The sequence below is a fragment of the Ursus americanus genome, chromosome 2 (genome assembly GCF_024610735.1).
Source record: "Ursus americanus isolate L20-20 chromosome 2, mUrsAme1.1.p, whole genome shotgun sequence".
Taxonomy (NCBI): Eukaryota; Metazoa; Chordata; class Mammalia; order Carnivora; family Ursidae; genus Ursus; species Ursus americanus.
In genome coordinates, this window is record NC_142128.1 from 96,416,847 (window position 1) to 96,435,341 (window position 18,495).

General features: G+C 40.5%; 1 long non-coding RNA gene across 7 annotated transcripts in view; it reads left to right on the top strand.

Moving 5' to 3' along the window:
* The window catches only part of LOC123792387 (uncharacterized), a 147,177-nt gene that overhangs the window by 111,660 nt on the left and 17,022 nt on the right, over positions 1–18,495 (top strand). For all 7 annotated transcript variants that reach the window (XR_015723058.1, XR_015723057.1, XR_006779683.2 and 4 more), the window contains one exon: positions 17,138–17,205. This is a non-coding gene — a long non-coding RNA (uncharacterized LOC123792387). The remainder of the gene's footprint in view (positions 1–17,137; positions 17,206–18,495) is intronic.

Consider the following 18,495-nt stretch of genomic DNA (forward strand, 5'->3'; position numbering starts at 1 on the left):
GTGTCATTCTAGTAGGGAAGTCAGGGTACTGTTGAAGAACCTGTCCTGATAGATCCTGACCAACACTCATGGAGTCTTGCCTGTGAAAGTGTGACTCGTGATTTCCTCTGTGGTGTAATTTCAGGAATGCCAAGAAAAAACATCATGCTTTCAAAACACCTTCTCCCTCCTGATTGTGGCTGCCTAAAATTCCTAAAATTTACTTATAAGCAGAGGAGAAAGTATAATTTGAGGTAAGATAAAAACAAAAAGAAATTCCCCCCAAACTTAGGAACAGCCACATTTCAGTGTAAATTTCCTTTAGGGTGAAACTGACACTTCCTAGAGGAGGCTATGGTGGGATTAGGAGAATGAGATGGTATTCATTTTCTATTGCTACTATAAATCACCCTAAGCTTTTATTCTTATTAAAAGATTTTATTTATTTGACAGAGAGAGAGAGGGAGAGAGAGAAAGAGCAACACAAACAGGCGGAGTGGCAGAGGGAGAGGGAGAAACAGGCTCCCCGCTGAGCAGGGAACCTGACCTGTGGCTCAATCCCAGGACCCTGGGATCATGACCTGAGCTCAACACAGACACTTAACCAACCGAGCCACCCAGGCACCCTAAATTACCCTAAACTTAGTGGCTTAAAACAACACCCATTTACTGTTTTACAGTTCTATAGATCAGAGTCTGGGTGACTTGGCTGGACTCTGCTCAGGGTTTTACAGGGTCAGGATCAAGGTCTTGGCAGAACTGCATTTCCTACTGGATGCTCTGGGGGAGAACCAACTTCTGGGTGCCTCAGGTTGTTGGCAGAGTCTAGCTTTTTTCAGTGGTAGGACTATGGTCCCCATTTCCTTGTTGACTATTGGCCAACAGTTGTTTGCAGCTTCTAGAGGGCTGCCGGAATCCCCTGGCCTATGGACCCCTTTCTCCATCTTCAAAGCCAACAATGCTGGTTGAGTCCTTTTCAAGCTTCACATCTCTCTTGCCTGTCCTCTGACTCATTCCTCCTCCTTTACCCACCACATCTCTCTGACTTCAGCTGCAGAAGTTTCTCAGCTTTTAAGGCTTAGGTGATTCAGCTGGACCCATCACATAATTCAGGGTGATTTCCCTGTCCTAAAGTCTGTAACTATACCTATATCTGTCAAGCCTTTTTGCCCTATAATTTCATATATTTGTAGGACCCAGGGAGTAGAGTGTGGACATCTTTGGGAAGGAAGCCATTATTTGTTCTACCACAGAGGTGAAGGGCAAGAGGACAGGTTTTTAAGCATTATTTCTTTTAATCCTTGAAATTACAAAGAAGCACCAGAAGTGCATAAATGTTAAAAGCTTAACTCAGGTAATGTGGCTAAACCTCAGCAGTATTGAAGTCTGAATAGAACAATGTCAACTCATAGACAAATAGAATATTAGACCTGAAAGGGCCTTAGAAATGATCTAGACCAGAGCAATCAAAGATGGTGTCAGAGTAGGAGAACCCGAGGCTCCTCTCCTCCCACAAATGCAACTAGATAAATATCAAATCATCCTAAACACCCTAAAAATCAACCTGAAGGCTGACAGAACAAACTCCAAAACTAAAGGGAGAGAAGAAGCCACATTGAGGAATATAGGAAATGCAGAGATGTAGTTTGGGGAGAAATGGATCAAGGGTGCTTCAGAGATGGCAGAACAAAGCAAGAGAGAGGAGTGCACAGGGGAATGTACAAGGAGAATGTTTCCCCAAAGCCATTGGCTTGGAATATGAGAGGGGCTGAATTCTTTTATTTTCTTACAATCAGTGGGGTTTAAAATCTGGAGTTTTGAAGGTCAGTGGGCTTGGCTGGGGTAGAGCCCTGAGTGCACTGCCCTGCTCCTAAAGAGAAGGTAGGAAAACAACCTGGGAACAGTGTGAAATAAAGAACACCTGGGGCACAAAGTGGGGAGATGATTTGCTCATCTGGGAGATTATCCCTGAGAGGCAGTGTTCACAGATATGCCTCTCCAGGAAGAGGGGAGATGACCAGTGCCATTTTCCTCCCCTGCTCCTCAGCATAAACACAGAGCCATGAGTAAGAGGCAGCACAGAGCCAACATTGGCCCCCCACTTGTTTACACCAAGACACCCCCCCCCCCACAGTGCTCTGGCAGGGCTGCCTATTTGGTCAATTTACCTCAATCCCAGTGCAGTGGGTCCCTTCCCCAAGAAGACCTGCCCAGGCCCCTGCCCACACCACATCTCTAAAGCGTGGAATTTTAAATGTCAGTGGGCTTGGCTGGGATAGATCCCAGAGGTTACTGTGCTGCTCCTGGAGAGAAGACAGCAAACAACCCAGGGACAGATAGCATGGAAACAGCAATCTAAAAATGTGTGGGGCATGTGGGGGGAGATTATTCCGTATTCTAGGAATGCTTCCCTGAGAGGCAGCGTTCAGGGAGACACCTCTCCAGGAACAAAGGAGCTGGCTGGTGCCATATTCCTGCCCTGCCCCTCAGCATAAACACAGAATCACCTGAGGGAAGCAGCTCAGCCTGGACACTGGCTGCCTAACTTGCCTACACTAAGCCCCACCCTCCTGTGCTTTGGCAGGACTGCCCTTCTCAGTCAAGCTTGCCTTAGTCCCAACTCAGTGGGTCCCTCCCCTGGAAGACCAACCCACACATCTCCCAACCAGAGATTTCTACAAGGCCTCAGTTCTGGTGGAGCTGGTGACAGGTCTCATTTCACAAGCAGACCAGAGCCCACCTAGTTAAAAACTCACCACATTCAGGCCAGTGAGCAAATGCTTCTCGCTGTAGTCAAGGAGAGCCTCTGCAGATGACTGGCCTAAAGGATAGAGCAGCCAAAACACAACAGCAGAGCTGGAGAAACTACCTGAAGCCCCAGGCCCTGGGCACTACATGACTTCTTTTTCATAAGGTCTTTACTTTCAGGAGTAGGAGACATACTGGCTTTTCAAAAGAAGGTAGATACTTAGACAAAATGCCAATATGGAGGAATCCCAAACAAAAGAACAAGATAAGTCCATGGCCAGAGATCTAAGCAAGACAGATATAAGTAACATGCTTGATAGAGAATTTAAAGCAATAATCATAAGGATAGTCACTGGGTTTGAGAAAAGATTGGAAGATGTTAGGGAAACCCTTATCACAGAGATAAAAGAGTTGAAAAAGAATCCATCAGAAATGAAGAATGCAATAAACAAGATTGAAAACAGGCTTGATACAATGAAAAGCAGGCTGGAAGAAGCAAGGGAATGAATTAGTGAACTGGAAGACAAAGTAATGAAAAGTAATAAAACTGAACAAAAGAGAGAAAGAATTATGTAACACAAGAATATACATAGGGAACTCAGTGACCCCATCAAATGTGATAACATTCATATTATATGATTCCCAGAAGAAGAAAAAAGAGAAAAGGGGGTAGAAAATTTATTTCAAAAAATAATAGCAGAAAACTTCCTTAATCTGGAGAAGGAAACAGAGATCCAGATCCAGGAGGCACAGAGAACTCCCATCAAAATCAACAAAATCAGGCCAACACCAAGACATATTGTAATTAAATTTGCAAAATATAGTGATAAGGGAAACATTTTAAAAGTGGCAAGACCAAGAAGTCAGTAACTTACAAGGGAAGACCCATAAGGCTAGCTGCAGATTTCTCAACAGAAACTTGGCAAGCTTGAAGAGAGTGGCATGATATATTCAAAGTGCTGAGTGGGAAAAATCTACAGCCAAGAATACTCTATACAGCAAGGCTATCATTTGGAATAGAAGAGAGAGAAAAAAATTTCCCAAACAAAACTAAAGGAATTCATGACTACTAAACCAGCCCTGTAAGAAATATTAAAGGGGACTCTGAATGCAAAGGAGAGGCCAAATGTGACAAAGACAAGAAAGGATCAGAGAAAATCTTCAGAAACAATTAAAGCAAACAAGTAATAAGATGGCAATATATACATATCTATCAATAAAATCTCCAGAAACAATTAAAACAACACAAAACAAGTAATAAAATGGCAATAAATAAATATCTATCAATAATTTGAATGTAAATGGATTAAATGCTCCAAGCAAAAGACATAGGGTGTCAGAATGGATTAAAAAAAAAAACCCACAAAAAAAAAAAACCCATCTATATCCCATCTACATGCTGCCTATAAGAGATTCATTTTAGACCTACAGAGACCTGCAGATTGAAAGAGAGGGGATGGAGGAATATTTATCATGCAAATGGATGTCAAAAGAAGATCAGAGCAGCAATACACACACTGGACAAACTAGACTTTTGTTCTTGTACTGTTTTTATCCTGCTTTGTTATCACAGTAGTAATGGCCTCATGGAATGGTTTTGAATGTGTTCCCTCTATTTCGTTATGTGTTAAGATTTTGATAAGAACTGTCATTAATTATCTTTTTAATGTTTGGTAGAATTCACCAATAAAACCATGTGTCTTAGACTTTTCTGTGCTGGGAGATTTTTGATTCCTAATTCAACTTTCTTGTTATTGGCCTAAGGTTTCCTAGTTCTTGGATTCAAGATTCATGATTGAATTGTGGTAACTTGTGCATTTTAGGAATTATCTTTTTTTTCCTAAATTATCTGATTTGTTAGTATATAATTGTTTATAGTAATCTGTTATCACACTATGTATTTATGAGGTTATCTGTTGTATTGTTTTCTCTTCCATTTCTCATTTTGGTTTTTGAGGCTTCTCTTTTTTCTTAGTCAGTGTAGTTGAGGCATTGCCAATTTTGTTTATTTATTTTTTTGGGAAAAACTGGTCATTACTTTCAATGTTATCTTATTGTTTGTTCTGGTCTTTATTTATTTCTGATTTTTCTTTGTTATTTCCTCCTTCTACTAAATTTTGGCTACGTTTCTTCTTTTTCTAATGTGGTATGACATTAAGTTGTTTATTTGAACTTTTTTCCTTTTTATTTCTTTTAAAAAAATATTCTATTTACTTATTTGGGAGAGAGAGAGTGAGAGAGAGAGAGCATGAGCTGTGGGGAGGGGCAGGGAAAGGGGTAGAGGAGGAAGCAGACTCCCTGCTGAGCTGGGAGCCCAAAGTGGGCCTCAATCCCAGGACACCAGGATCATGACCTGAGCCAAAGGCAGATGCTTGACCGACTGAGCCACCCAGGCACCCATGAACTTTTTTTATTAATACAAGCATTTATAGCATTAATTTCACTCTAACATCTGCTTTTGCTGCATCCCATAGGTTTTTGAATATTGTGTTTTCTTTTTATTTTGTTTTGAGACATATTTTGATTTGCCATTTGATTTCTTATTTGGCCCATAACTTGTCAGTAGTGTGTGTTTAATAGTTACATATTAAATATTTAATATTTACAGTGTAGATTTTCCAGCTTTGTTTTATTTTTGATCTTTAGTTTTGTACCATTGTGGTTGGGAAATATACCTGCTATAATTTCAGTCTTCTTAAATGTGTAATATTTGTTATGTCTCTTTTTATGTGATTTAACCAGGAGATCCCCCTGTGTGTACTTGAAGAAAATGTGTATTCTGTTTTTCTTGGTTGGAATCTTTTATAAATATATGTTTTAGAACCATGTATTCTGAAGTATGCTTCAAGGAAAAAAATGTTCTTGTTGAAAAAAAAATAGCTTTGACTGAGGATACTCATTTAAAATGAAGCATACCAGGGATGCCTGGCTCATTTAGTTGGTAGAGCATGTGACTCTTGATCTCGGGATTGTGAGTTCAACCCCCACGTTGGGTGTAGAGATTACTTAAAAATAAAATCTTAAAAAAAAATAATAATAATAATATAAAATAAAGCATACCAGAGAAGATGGGTGGGGGAATGAGTGAAATATGTGAAGGGGATTAAGAGTTCAACCCCCACATTGGGTGTAGAGATTACTTAAAAATAAAATCTTAAAAAAATAAAATAATATAATATAATATAAAGCATACCAGAGAAGAGATGGGTGGGGGAATGAGTGAAATAGGTGAAGGGGATTAAGAGTACACTTATGGTGAGTACTGAGTATGATGTATAGAATTGTTGAATCACTCTATTGTACACCAGAAACTAATATAACACTGTATGTTAACTATACTGGAATTAAAATTTAAAAACTTAGTTGAAAAAACAAAAATAAATAAAATTGTATGAGTGATATGAAGAAAAAGAAAAAATGATCTAGACCAGAAATCCTTACCCTGGGTCTATAGATTTGAAGTCCATGGGTCCATCAGGGAATGCAAGAGCCAAGAGAAATTCAAAACAAGGATGGGCATATGTAAAAGCATGCCTGTTTTGTTTGGTTTGGTTTGGTTTGGTTTGGTTTGATTTGGTTTGGTTTGGTTCTGTTTTGAGAGAGGGGTCATGATTGTCATAAGAACCTCAGAGGGCTCCTACCCAAAAAAAGTATTAAGAAGCACCAATCCTCATGTTTCATTCACTGAGTTTCTTTAATCACCAACAACCAACTTTGTTGTAGTTGTGAAAATCTAATACCTGGACTCGGGCTTGGGAGACCTCCTTCAAAGATCTTCTCCTTACATCCATTGGCAACTTTTCATTTCTATCCTAACTTAATTCTATTTATTGATGGCAATGTAATCCTATAGGGAAGGGATTATTTAAAGATTGTTGGAAAGGTGACTAGATATTAGCATCTCACCTAGGGCTTCTCTATTGTTGTTATCCATAAATATTCATTAGCACTGGAACACTGGAGACACTTTGACAGAGAACGGAGACATAAGAAAAGGGGAGGGCTGTATAGCTGTGAAATCAGAGTGTAGAATTTCCCTCTCAAGGGTCCGTAATTTTAACTTCATCTCAACCAGGACTTTTTAGCCAATTTTTTCTGGTGTTTCTTTGGTTTTCTGTGCCAGCCTCTACATTTCATTCATGGTTTACCTGTCTTTCTCTATTCTGGATTTCGATACCCTCAAGGTCACATCTACTCTATGCCAGGCACTGCACTTACGTTCATGAAACCAAATAGACACGTTTTCTGCCTCCATAGAGTTTATAAGCTCATGTTTCAAAAAACATTGTTATCTGAAACTGAATATTAAACTGACAATATGCAAATATTTGTTTTATTGTTATTGATAATAAAGAGATCGATCTAAATTGCCAACCAGAGACTCCAACCACAATATTGATCTAAGATCATGTTTTAACCAATTCAGCTGAAGAACAGAAAGAATTAATTATTAAAATAATTTACTGATCAACGAGACAGAAACAGAGGGACGTATTCTATAGTTCAATTATGGAAGCAGAGTGGGAAATATTAAAATGTTATGATCCTTATAACCAAATTTCAAGATAATATTATATACTAAGAGAATAAAAACAAAGTAGATTTTCTTTGATTTATCCTTTAAATGAGGCAGAATAAAATGGAAAATAAACAATGGAAGAAAATACCCTCTGGGTATATGAAACTAAGAAAAGTGAAAGCAAATAAGAATATCCATTCAAATAAAATCATCAACCACTACCTTTGCATAATGAAAACTATATGACTTTAGACAGAACTGTATGACTTTAGACAAGTTACTTAAAAATTCTGAGCTCCAATTTTCTCATCTGTAGAATCAAGACAATAATATTTGCTTTACAGTATTTTTAAGAATACATTTTTTAAAATTAAATTATACTGTGTGCATTTGTAAGTAATTACTATTTAAATAAGAATACATACGCCATAGTAAAATACCTTGAAAACAGTAGTAGATTTTTTAAAGTATTGTTATTATTACACACATTACATTTTCGTTTAAAACATCAGTAAAAAGGTAACCATATAGGACCCAAGGTTTATTATTGTTCTTAGAAAGAAACTGATGAATCACAGACCTGTACCCCTGAAACAAATAATACATTGTATGTTAATAAAAAGAAAAAAAGAAAAAAACAACAGCCACTCAAAGCACCTGCAGCAAATTGTACACATAGGAAGAACAAAGCCATTTTTTTTTTTCAGTTTTGTTGTGATTTTCTGATGGAATCTTTGTCTTTGGGGATTGTGGCTAACCATTTGCCTCATACTTGTTTCTACCCTAATGATCAGGGTCCAGGTGTAAACACAGAAAACAAGTAATGAAGGGAGACACAGGGGAGGGTGGCTGGGATCTGCCTTCAGCAGAGGTGCCTGCGTTCTCGTGTGCCATTTAGAGAACGGTAGTCAAGCATGGGAGCTGATGGAACTCAAAGGGCAGACCTGCCACACAGCCCGCAGAGAATCCTTTCTTGCTACTGTCACAGAGCATGGCAGAGGTGAGACCGTACTTCACACATACTTGGGGAAGTGGTGACTGTCATCCCCATCAACACTGCCTCAAGAAATCACTTCCCCAAGGCATAACCTTGAAAAAGCCTGTCTTGTTCATAACGATATCCCTGAATTCTACTGCAGTGCTTAGCATAGCGCAGGTCTCAGTACATACTTATGGAGGGCACCTGGGTGGCTCAGCCAGTGAAGCGTCTGCTTTCGGCTCAGGTCAGGATCTCAGGGTCCTGGGATCGAGTCCTGCATCCAGCTCTGCTTCTCCCTCTCCCTCTGCCCTACCCTTGGCTCCTGCACGCTCTTCTCCCTCTCTCTCTCTCTCACACACACACACAAATAAATAAATAAAATCTTTTAAATAAAATGCTTGTTGAGTATATTACACATGACTCAGCTTCTATGTAATTATTTGGTTCAAGCGTATGGAGATAATAGCAAACCCGCTAGCTAAGCTGCAAAGTGCTTGATTTGTCAACACGGTGACATGGCAGAGAGCTCTGCTGGCCGCAGAGAAGGATACACGTACTGTCACGGACTTCTATCAACATGCAGGCCAGCCTCTTTACAAAAGGAGAATGTCCCGTTTCTCAACTAAATTTTTTCTACGTTCACAGTCTTCCTAAGTTCCTATGTTTTCCTAGGAAAACTGGGAGGAAGGGAAAGAAAGAGATGAGAAGAGAGACAGGCTGGTGCAGCTGGATAAGCCATTGCTACTGCCCTAGAGATGATCTCTATGTCATTTATGAAAAGGATGCCTTTGGGCCTTGTTTTCTTTTTCACAAGTGATTTTTTCCCCTGTCCTATTTTAACATGCCTTTAGGAAGCCCTCTGATGGTCGGGCAGACCCAGGTTCTGTAACTCGCCATTCTGCATGCTAGGGCAAGTAACGCTGGGCTGTGATTTCTTCTTAGGTAGGGTGAGAATCCTCACGTTGCAGGGAAGGGGAAGAGGCTGAGCAAGGAGAGTTTCCAAGTGGAGCCCCAGACTGACCCTGCAGGAGCGCTCCAGAGGACAAGTAATCTTGAGCCCGTAGGGGTGGGAGAATGCCAATTACCAGGCTCCAGTCACCTGTTGTGGGTCCCCTGAAAGAAAGCTCTAAGTGCCTCATTTAGACTCCTGTGCACTTAGAAGCTGGGAAGGAAAACCAAGAGGGGCCTAAGGGGACTTGAGCAGAGCCCCCAGAGCGTCAGCTCTTGTCTGCTTTGAAGGTTAGATGATGGACGCGTATAAAGCCCTTAGGATAGAACCTGGCACAGAGTAAGCACGTACTGGGTGTTTGCTACTGTAATTACTATTTTTATTACCTTCTCCACAGCATTAGAGTCACTATTCCCACAGCTTTCCAAGCAGACCTTATATGGGTAATGGAGGTTAGAGAAAGCGATGGGAGGAAGACCAGGAAGAGGTGGGACAAGTCAGCTGGGCACACCTATGCCGTCCAAAGCAAGGCATTTAAAATCAAGTGTTTACAAAACAAAGTGCACCCAAAGTCAACCCAAACCAAACCAAAACCAAAAACACATCTGGCTGGTGGCTTGCCAGTTTCTCATGGCTTGTTCTAGACCATCCTCATAGTCCCTATCCTCCAACACACCGCAGTCCCAGCAGGAAAGGACGCCGTTTGGCTGTGTGTTTGCTGAGGAGTGTTCCCTGCTGGGCTTCCTGGTAGCTAGGAGATCCTGGAGTGAGTTTTACCGGGTGGTCTGTCCTCTCCACCCTGGCCTCAATAGCTCCTGGTGAACTCCTCCCCCTTGTGAGGGCATGAACTTCATGGCCGGTTGGGTGCTGTGGTCTGCCCGACCTACTGTGTTTAGTCTGGACCAGGGTCTCAGGCGACACCACACAATGAGAGTGGGATTTGTTTTTTGCTTACTCAAGGAGTATTTATTAAGCACTACCGGTTCTACCCTAGGTGTTAGGGATCCTCGTGAGAAACACTGTCTGTGTGAGAGACAGACAGCAACAGAGAGAGAGAATTTCTTTCAGCTTAAAATCTGGTTCAGAAGATCCCCTCGCTTCTCTTGGAGGAAATACGAAGTCAGGAATAAACCAAAATTGCTTATTTATCCTTCTATCCTCATCGTGGGTCATTCGACTCGCCCAATTCCTAGCACCTCTTAACATACCCTCTGTCCTCACAATGGCGCTGGCCCTGCTAGATTGACATTCGACCTTTACCTGCGGTGCGTACGGCTCTGTGCTTAGTGGTTCAAGGTGGGGGTTTGCGTGCAAGACAAAAATGAGACACTGTCCTGAGGAACCAGGAAGAACATGCATTCAAAAGGCCATCAGAGACCTAGGACCATTATGACAAATGCTAACTTGTAAAGAGGAGACCATAGGGAAGTGTTGGAGGTGGAGAGAAGACAGACGACAGAAGGACACAAGATTGGGAAACTATGGTTATAACCTGGCTCTGCTGTCACCCATCTTGTATATTATACTTCTTTCATTTCTATTTTATTTTACATTAATATCCTTTTCATGGTTAAAATTTAATCTGTGTTCTTCACAGAAAACTCGAAAGAAAATGTAAAACCGTGCATAATCCTATTACCCAGATAGACCCACAATTGGCATTTTGGTATTTTTTTCCTTCTAGACATACACATTTTTACTTTGTTGGGACAATTCTATTTTGAAACTAGCCTTTTTCCCCCCCACTTCATACTTTATCCTTGAGCTTTTCCTCACATTGTTAAGGACTCTCATATAACATACTTCTTAATGGCTATATAATATTTTGTCACATTGACGTATTATAATTTATTTAAGCAAACTCTCATTTCCTCCTCAAGATCCATCTCCTTGTCTCATATTCCAACTAAAGCCAGACTTTCAAAGCAACCTGAGGGCCCCAGAACCCAGTGATAGATGGTTTGCTCTACTCCTTCCCAAGAGCTGCAAGAGAGACAGCTGTCACGTTCTATTTCCACGGCCACGGCCACGGAAGTGACACCTTAGCCCGAGGCCACGACAGAGGTGGGACAGAAGCAGGGTGGGTGGGAGGCAGGGTGGGTTTGGGCTGGAAGGATTTCCAGTGGCCAGGTTGAGAGAGCATGAAACCCTTCTCTCACAGGCTGCGTTCAGAAAGCAAAAGATACCAGCCCAATGCTCAGGGTTGTTTTGAAAGGCAAGGAGAATGGCACATTTGAGAACTGAATTTGGCTCCATTTGTTCAAGGGAAGGTGGGTGGCTTTCAGCTGCCTAGGAAACAGCTTTGAATATGTGCTTCCTGGAATTCTTTATGCTTCTCTCCTGAAAGGGTTCCTAGTGTTCCTGATAAAGGAGCCTTATTATTTGGCGTTTTCAGGCAGCCTCATTTGGGCAACATTCTGTTCAATTCTTTGTGTTGGTGAGCTCTTGTAAAGCCCCATGTCTCCTCAGAGCAAGGCCAGAATTCTTCCTTCTCCCTGCCTCTCCCTTCTTCCCCCTCTCTGTCTCACTCCCACCTACCAACCTTGTGCACACGTTTACTTCATTACGAATCTGAAAGCCGAAACGGTAGCATTAGTTAGGTGAGGCTACACACAGCATAGCACATGTGCCTCCATGTTTTAGGGTGCTGCTTGGGATGGTAAATGGCACATGCAGGGCATGGGTGCTGTCTGAGAAACAAACATCGCCACGATTGGTTGAATGTTGACCATGACACGGAACACATGGTCAAGACCTCCAAGACCCTCTGGGAAAAGAAGCAGAAATAAACCTCGGCCTGTCCTTTTACTTCACCCGGATCAACAGTGTAGAACACAAAGGGGGATGGCGGAAGAAGACCTAGAAGGAACAGCTCCCTTCTTCATTCTCTCACTTGTTTGTTCATTAAATCTAAATTGAGCCTCTGTTTCAGTATCGTTCACCTGGAGAATCCAGGTAACCACGGGATACACTTTAGTTCAATCAGACATCTTATGGAAGTGTCCAGGAAGCCGCTGGGCACCTTGTAGGCATTTTATACATATTAATGATACCTAACATATTCTGAGCTTTCTAGTCACCAAACATCATTCGAGCATTTTATATACAATAACATAGTTAGCAATTAAAACAACCTTCCGGAGTAAGTTACCCCAGCTTGGCAGATGACGTGAAATACCATGTTCGATATCATTACGTGACTTCTTTTTCTTACCTGTCTTTCGTGCATAGCTCAGGAGTCCTGCCCTTCTCAGCAGAGACTAGTTGAGCACTTGACCAGAGGGGGAAGCAGAACTTCCATAGAAAGGACAGGGCTATGTATCTTGCTGGGAAAAATAAGAAGAGGGACAGAGCTGTGACCCTAAGAATATCCCAGCAGGATCCTTCCCATAATCCTATCGGTTTTCAGCTTGCTGGTAGTGGAAGGTGAGCCAAAGGGGCCCAGCCTAGGGAGACATCTGTTGAGGATTCTATCACTCTGTCACATCTCTCTCACACACACACATGTGCGTGCACACCAACACAAACACACACATGCACACAAACACAGAGTTCCTACATTCAAGACTCCTGAAATTTTTTGTGGATACAATCACAGATACATGAAAACACTCACATGGTAATACAAAACTACAATTGGATTTACCAGGCAAAATTCTCTATGGATATAAAAGTAAGTGTTTCTTTCCCTAAGAATTTTGCCATCTTTCCAGGAAGATAAGACAAATATGCAAATAGCTATACATAACTCTTCATTATAATGTGAACTTTATGAAAGCAGAAACTTTACTAATATTCATGGCAATATTCTCGGGTTCTTGACAACTCGGTTCAAATTGGCATATATATAGCAGACAACAAATGATTGTTGAATGACTGAAAAAGTACAGTTGGCCCTTGAACAACATGGGTTTGAATTGCATGGGTCCACTTATTTGCAGATTTTTTTCATTAAATATATGTATCAATAAATAAATACAGAATGGTACTATAAATATATTTTCTCTTATGATATTCTTAATAATATTTTATTTTCTCTAGCTTACTTTACTGTAAGAATACAGTATATAATACATACAACATATAAAATACATGTCAACTATTTATGGTATCCATAAGACTTCCAGTCCATAGTGCGCTGTCAGTAAAGATTTGAGGGACTCAAAAGTTACATGTGAAGTTTTGTCAGGGTCAGTGTCCCTATCCCCCGTGTTGTTCAAGAGTCAACTGTATATCTCTAAGGGACTGATTTCTTTCAAATTGACTGGACTAAGAAGAAAAGAACAATCAACATAAAAGCTGCAATGTATATTACAATCTAGTCTCAGAAGAAACATGTTGTTACTTCTGCCATAGTTTATTGGTTACACAGACCCATGTGTGTGTGGGGGGGGGGAACTACTCAAGAGCATATATTATTAAATAATTAAATGCAGTTAGAAATTTGAGAGTGCCATTGTGAAAACAACTCCACTTGAGGCAGATGAATTGGATCTCCAGTTGTAAAGGCTTTGGGGGAAGTATGGCTCTGGCTATGGGCCGTTCCAGAATTCACACCCCAGCCAGAATCATTGGTCGATAACCAATCTCTTTGAGTTGAAAACTTTCTGTAGTTTGCTTGTGAACTCTGGTTCACTTGGATACATTTCTGTTCCTTTTGTGAGGTGTGTCTTTTTACTTTGAGAAAAGTCAGACAATGTGTATAGATGAGATGCTATTTTCTACCCATCAAGACTGGCAAAAATTCATAAGCTTGACAATATATTAGTGAGGCTGGGGAAGCAGGCACTTTCATACATTGCTGATGAAAACGTAAAATCTTACAAATTCTGTGCAGCGACTTTGTCAATATGAACATTTATTTTTTGACCCTAGGGTTTACCTTGAAGATACTTCTAACAATAAAAAAAATTTATATGCAAAAGATTACTTATTACAACATTGTTTATACTGCAAAATTTTGAAACTACCTAAATGTCCAGGTATAGGAGATTGATTGAGTAAACTTTGGTACACTCAACTCAATGGAATGCTGTGTAGCAGTAAAAAAAAAAAAAAAAAGAAAAGAAAGAAAGAAAGAAAGAAAAAGAAAGGTCTCTATCAACTGATATTGAGTGACTACCAAGAGATATTGTTAAGTGAAAAAAAGCAAAAGTGCCAGAGACCATATAAATATAGTATGATACCCTTTGTGTAAGAAAGAGGAAATAAAAAACTATATACATATACTTGTTTATCTTTATAAAAAGAAACACAGGAAGAATAAAGCAGAAAACAATGGAGTTGGCTATCTATCTATGGGTGCTGCAAGGGAAACGAGGTGAAGCGATACGAGAGAGAGGGACACAGAACTATTCCTAGAGAATACCTTTCTGCATATGTTTTGCCTTTTGGAAGCATGTCTATGTACCACATATTTTTAAAAAATATTTTATTTATTCATTTGAGAGAGTGAGAGCAGGAGCAGGGGCAGAGGGAGAGGGATAAGCAGACTCCTGCTGAGCAGGGAGCTCAAGGTGGGGTTCCATCCCAGGACCCCGGGATCACAGCCCCAGCTGAAGGCAGATGCTCAACTGACTGAGCCACCCAGGTGCTCCAGCCATATATTTTTAAAAAAACATATAAAACATATGTAATTAAATCAACAAAGGATGGGAAAGGGAAAAAACCTAACACTGAAAACAAACTGAACCATATAAACCTTAAGGCATTTCAAGTAAATTGCATAACCACACAGAATGGGAAAAAGATCAAGCAAGTGCACTGATTTAATTACCTTATGAATGTGGTATTTGATTATATATCCTCAGTCTTGGGTGGGAGAGAGTAGCAAACAAACCCTACACTTTTTTCAATAAGTTTCCTTTTATATTTGTAAGGACACAGAGATACTGAAACTACTTTAGATGTATTATAGGATTAAATGAATGAGTAATTGTATGTATTTTGTTGGGATCCATTGTGGAGAAGGAATGTACATGAAATGAGAGTAATCAAGAAAAACCCTGTGGGGATGGACTGTATTTAATATTTAATGTTAACCTTGTAAACTCATGATTTGTAAACTATGCATATGTAAATATAAATACACACACATCACACACATTGACATACATGTTTCTTTATGTACATATATAAACAATCATATCTTTCCAGCTTCTTCTGCAGCAAGGATCTAGGAGCAAAGCCACGTCAATAGCACCCATAGCAATTAACTCACCTTGGTTTCTAATTATCATTTTCCAAAAAAAGGAACAGTAAATCCCAGGGCTGGGAGAGGGTAGGTGGAAAATAAGCCTGTGTTACATTAGAAAGTAAGGAATTTACAACATACAAAAAAAGACACTGTATCCAACTCGAAGTGGCTTTCACTGACCAGATCTGGGACAATTGCACACCAAAATAATTAAGGGCACTAATGAGTTCATGTTGACAATAAATAGATAAATAGTGAGAAGGGAGGGCTCTTGCCTACAGTAACGCTGTGCACTGACTGGAGAGAATGCTGGAGTTGGAAATCCGTCGTTTTGCAACATCCTAGTAAGGACTGGTTCAGGCAAGAATCAACAATAGACCGTAAATCGAGTGGGACATTTGGATAGGCCAGGCCTGGAGGTGGGGCCTGGCACTTCCACATGTATTTCATTGGACAAAACTCATTGACGTGGCAACACTGAATTTGAAGGGAGCTGGAAAATATATTTTTGCTGTGTGTCCAGGGAAGACAGGGAGAACACAGGTGTTGGTAAGCACTAGCAGTCCTTGTCATAAGAACCTGTATGTTTGGTATTTATAGTATTTGTAGGATTTAGGAGATGTGGGCGTATTGGGGTATCGAACCATAATAGCTAGTCTCTAAGGAGGGTCCCCCAGTGAACGACCCCTCCCAGTACTTACGCTTTTAAATAGCTCCTTACATTGTGTCTGGGCGGGCCTGGATTCGTGTTAATTAATAGAAGGAGGTAGAAGTGACTGCCCCAGTTCTAGGCCTAAACTTTAAGAAGACTGGTAGCTTCTGCTTCTTCTCTGTTGGAGCCCTCACTTTTGGAAGCCGTGTGGCATCCTGTAATAATCCTGGCTTTCCTCTGGAGAGGCCACATAAACAAGAGACTTAGTACTGGGGGAGAGGGAGAGAGACCCAGATGTCCCAGAAATCCCAGTCAAGCCTCCAGATGATATTAGCCTTGCTGCTTTTATGCCTGCAACATGAGAACTGCCCAACGAGCCCAGTTGGCCTCAGAGCCGTGAGAGGAAACAAGATGGCCATTGCCATAAGCCGCTACATTTCAGGGTGGTTTTCTGTGTAGCAATAGATCATTGAACCCCGAGCAGGTAGAATTGATGATTCCAATTTAAACTGTGTAATTGAATAATAGGTGTGTGTGTGTGTGTGTGTGTGTGTGTGTGTGTGTTTTAATGTGAAAGGTAGAAGGGAAATTTTTTATACATATAAACAGTACTGAAGTATTAAGAGAACATAAAATTCACCACAGTAGTATTATTTATTGTATTTATAAAAGCCATCTAAATAGTTGGCAAGCTTCTGCTAATCAGATAATTAAAGTACTTACAAAGCAAATAAAATATATGAAATTGATGCATTTTTAATATGTTTACAGGTATTTAATCAACTAACTTGTAAAAGTATCCTTAAAAGTGTTGTTAAAGTTTTCTAGATTTATAATTAGAATAATAAAATTTGTATTTGGAAGTAACACACTTAAGGAACAATAGGTTTTAAAATTTGTTTTACAATAAATCGAATATTGATTTAACACCTCAGAGTAACTGCAAATTGTCTTTTTGTGTGTGCATGTGCATAAAAACCCTCTTTCAGGGACCTCTAAATTATTTCAGCAATCTTTGTTGAGGGCCTCTAAGGCCAGGAACTTAAAGCTAAAATAAAATTTCAGAATGCCCAGTTTGCGTGCTATGCCCTTATTGCTGTTTTCTGTCTCACTAGGTGCCTAGCGCATTCAGGGAAATTAAGGACTAGCTTCTTCATCCAAGTCTGAGAAGTAGCTGGACCTGGTAAGATATTTCCTAGCTCTTTATCGTCCCTTCAATAGAGTTTAAAAAATAAAGAACAAATCAGGACCAAGGCAGTGACCTGGGCTGGGAGATCGATGCTAGCTCCGTTAACCCGCTATGGGAGCTTCAGGACCTACTATTCATTGGTAAGTTTCTAAAGTATTAACATTGGCTCTTGGGCCACCTGGGTGGCTCAGTCGGTTAAGCATCTACCTTCAGCTGGGGTCATGATCCCGGGGTCCTGGGATCGAGTTCCACATCGGGCTCCCTGCTGAGCAGGGAGCCTGCTTCTTCCTCTCCCTCTGCCTGCCGCTCCCCCTGCTTGTGCTCTCTTGCTCTCTCTCCCTCTGTCAAATAAATAAATAAAATCTTTTAAAAAATATATTAACATTGGCTCCAGAAGGATCCCTACTCAGGCGGTTCTTCTGCCCCATGCAGAGAGACGGAGTGCATTCTAGAATGCATTCATGGACATTTCTCTCCAGTTTGTCCAAGGCACTCATTATGTGGCTGGTAAGTGGCAGGGGGTGGAAACACTCGCTTTTGTCCCTACTTATTACATGTGGGACGATTTGGAACACCCCTTTCGGGGAAGGATTGTATCTGCTCCTAACATGACATCCTTGTGTTCCTGGAGCAGTGTTACTCCCACGGGTGATGGTGTTGATAGGAAGAAGGCCAAAAGCATAATTGAGACAGAGCTCTGCGCCCAGAAGCATGACAATATGTTTGGCAGATAGACTGTATAACAAAAAGAAAGAGAGAAATTTCAGAAACCTGACCTCAGAATTCCAAAATCCCGTTAAGGATAAGATTTTCCATGATGGAAAAAAAGAAGAAGAAGAAGGAGAAGGAGAAGGAGAAGAAGGGGAAGAAGGAGTTGCAGAACAGATTGTAGACGTTTTAGTTTTCAATGTTATTAAAAATAATTTATTTCTGTACAGGGAAAATTTAGTCTGAGATGGACTCATTCGTACCTGGTAGCAACGTACATGAGCATTAACTTTCACAACAGATATATCAATGGCCATAATGGTTAACTAAAATATATAATAATAATAATAATATTAATAAAGGTTAAAAAAAAGATTTTCCATGACAGGTTTTGTTTTTTCGGGGGGAGTGAAGATAAGTCATGAAAACTCTTGAAATAAACAGTTTGCAAAGGCTTATTCAGGGACAGTTGAGGAGATGATCGATGTGCGTGATGCGGAAGTTTGTCCCTGTGTAGACTCAATCTCTGAACCGATAGAAAGATCCAAGCAACCAGCACCCGGATAAAGCAGGCGG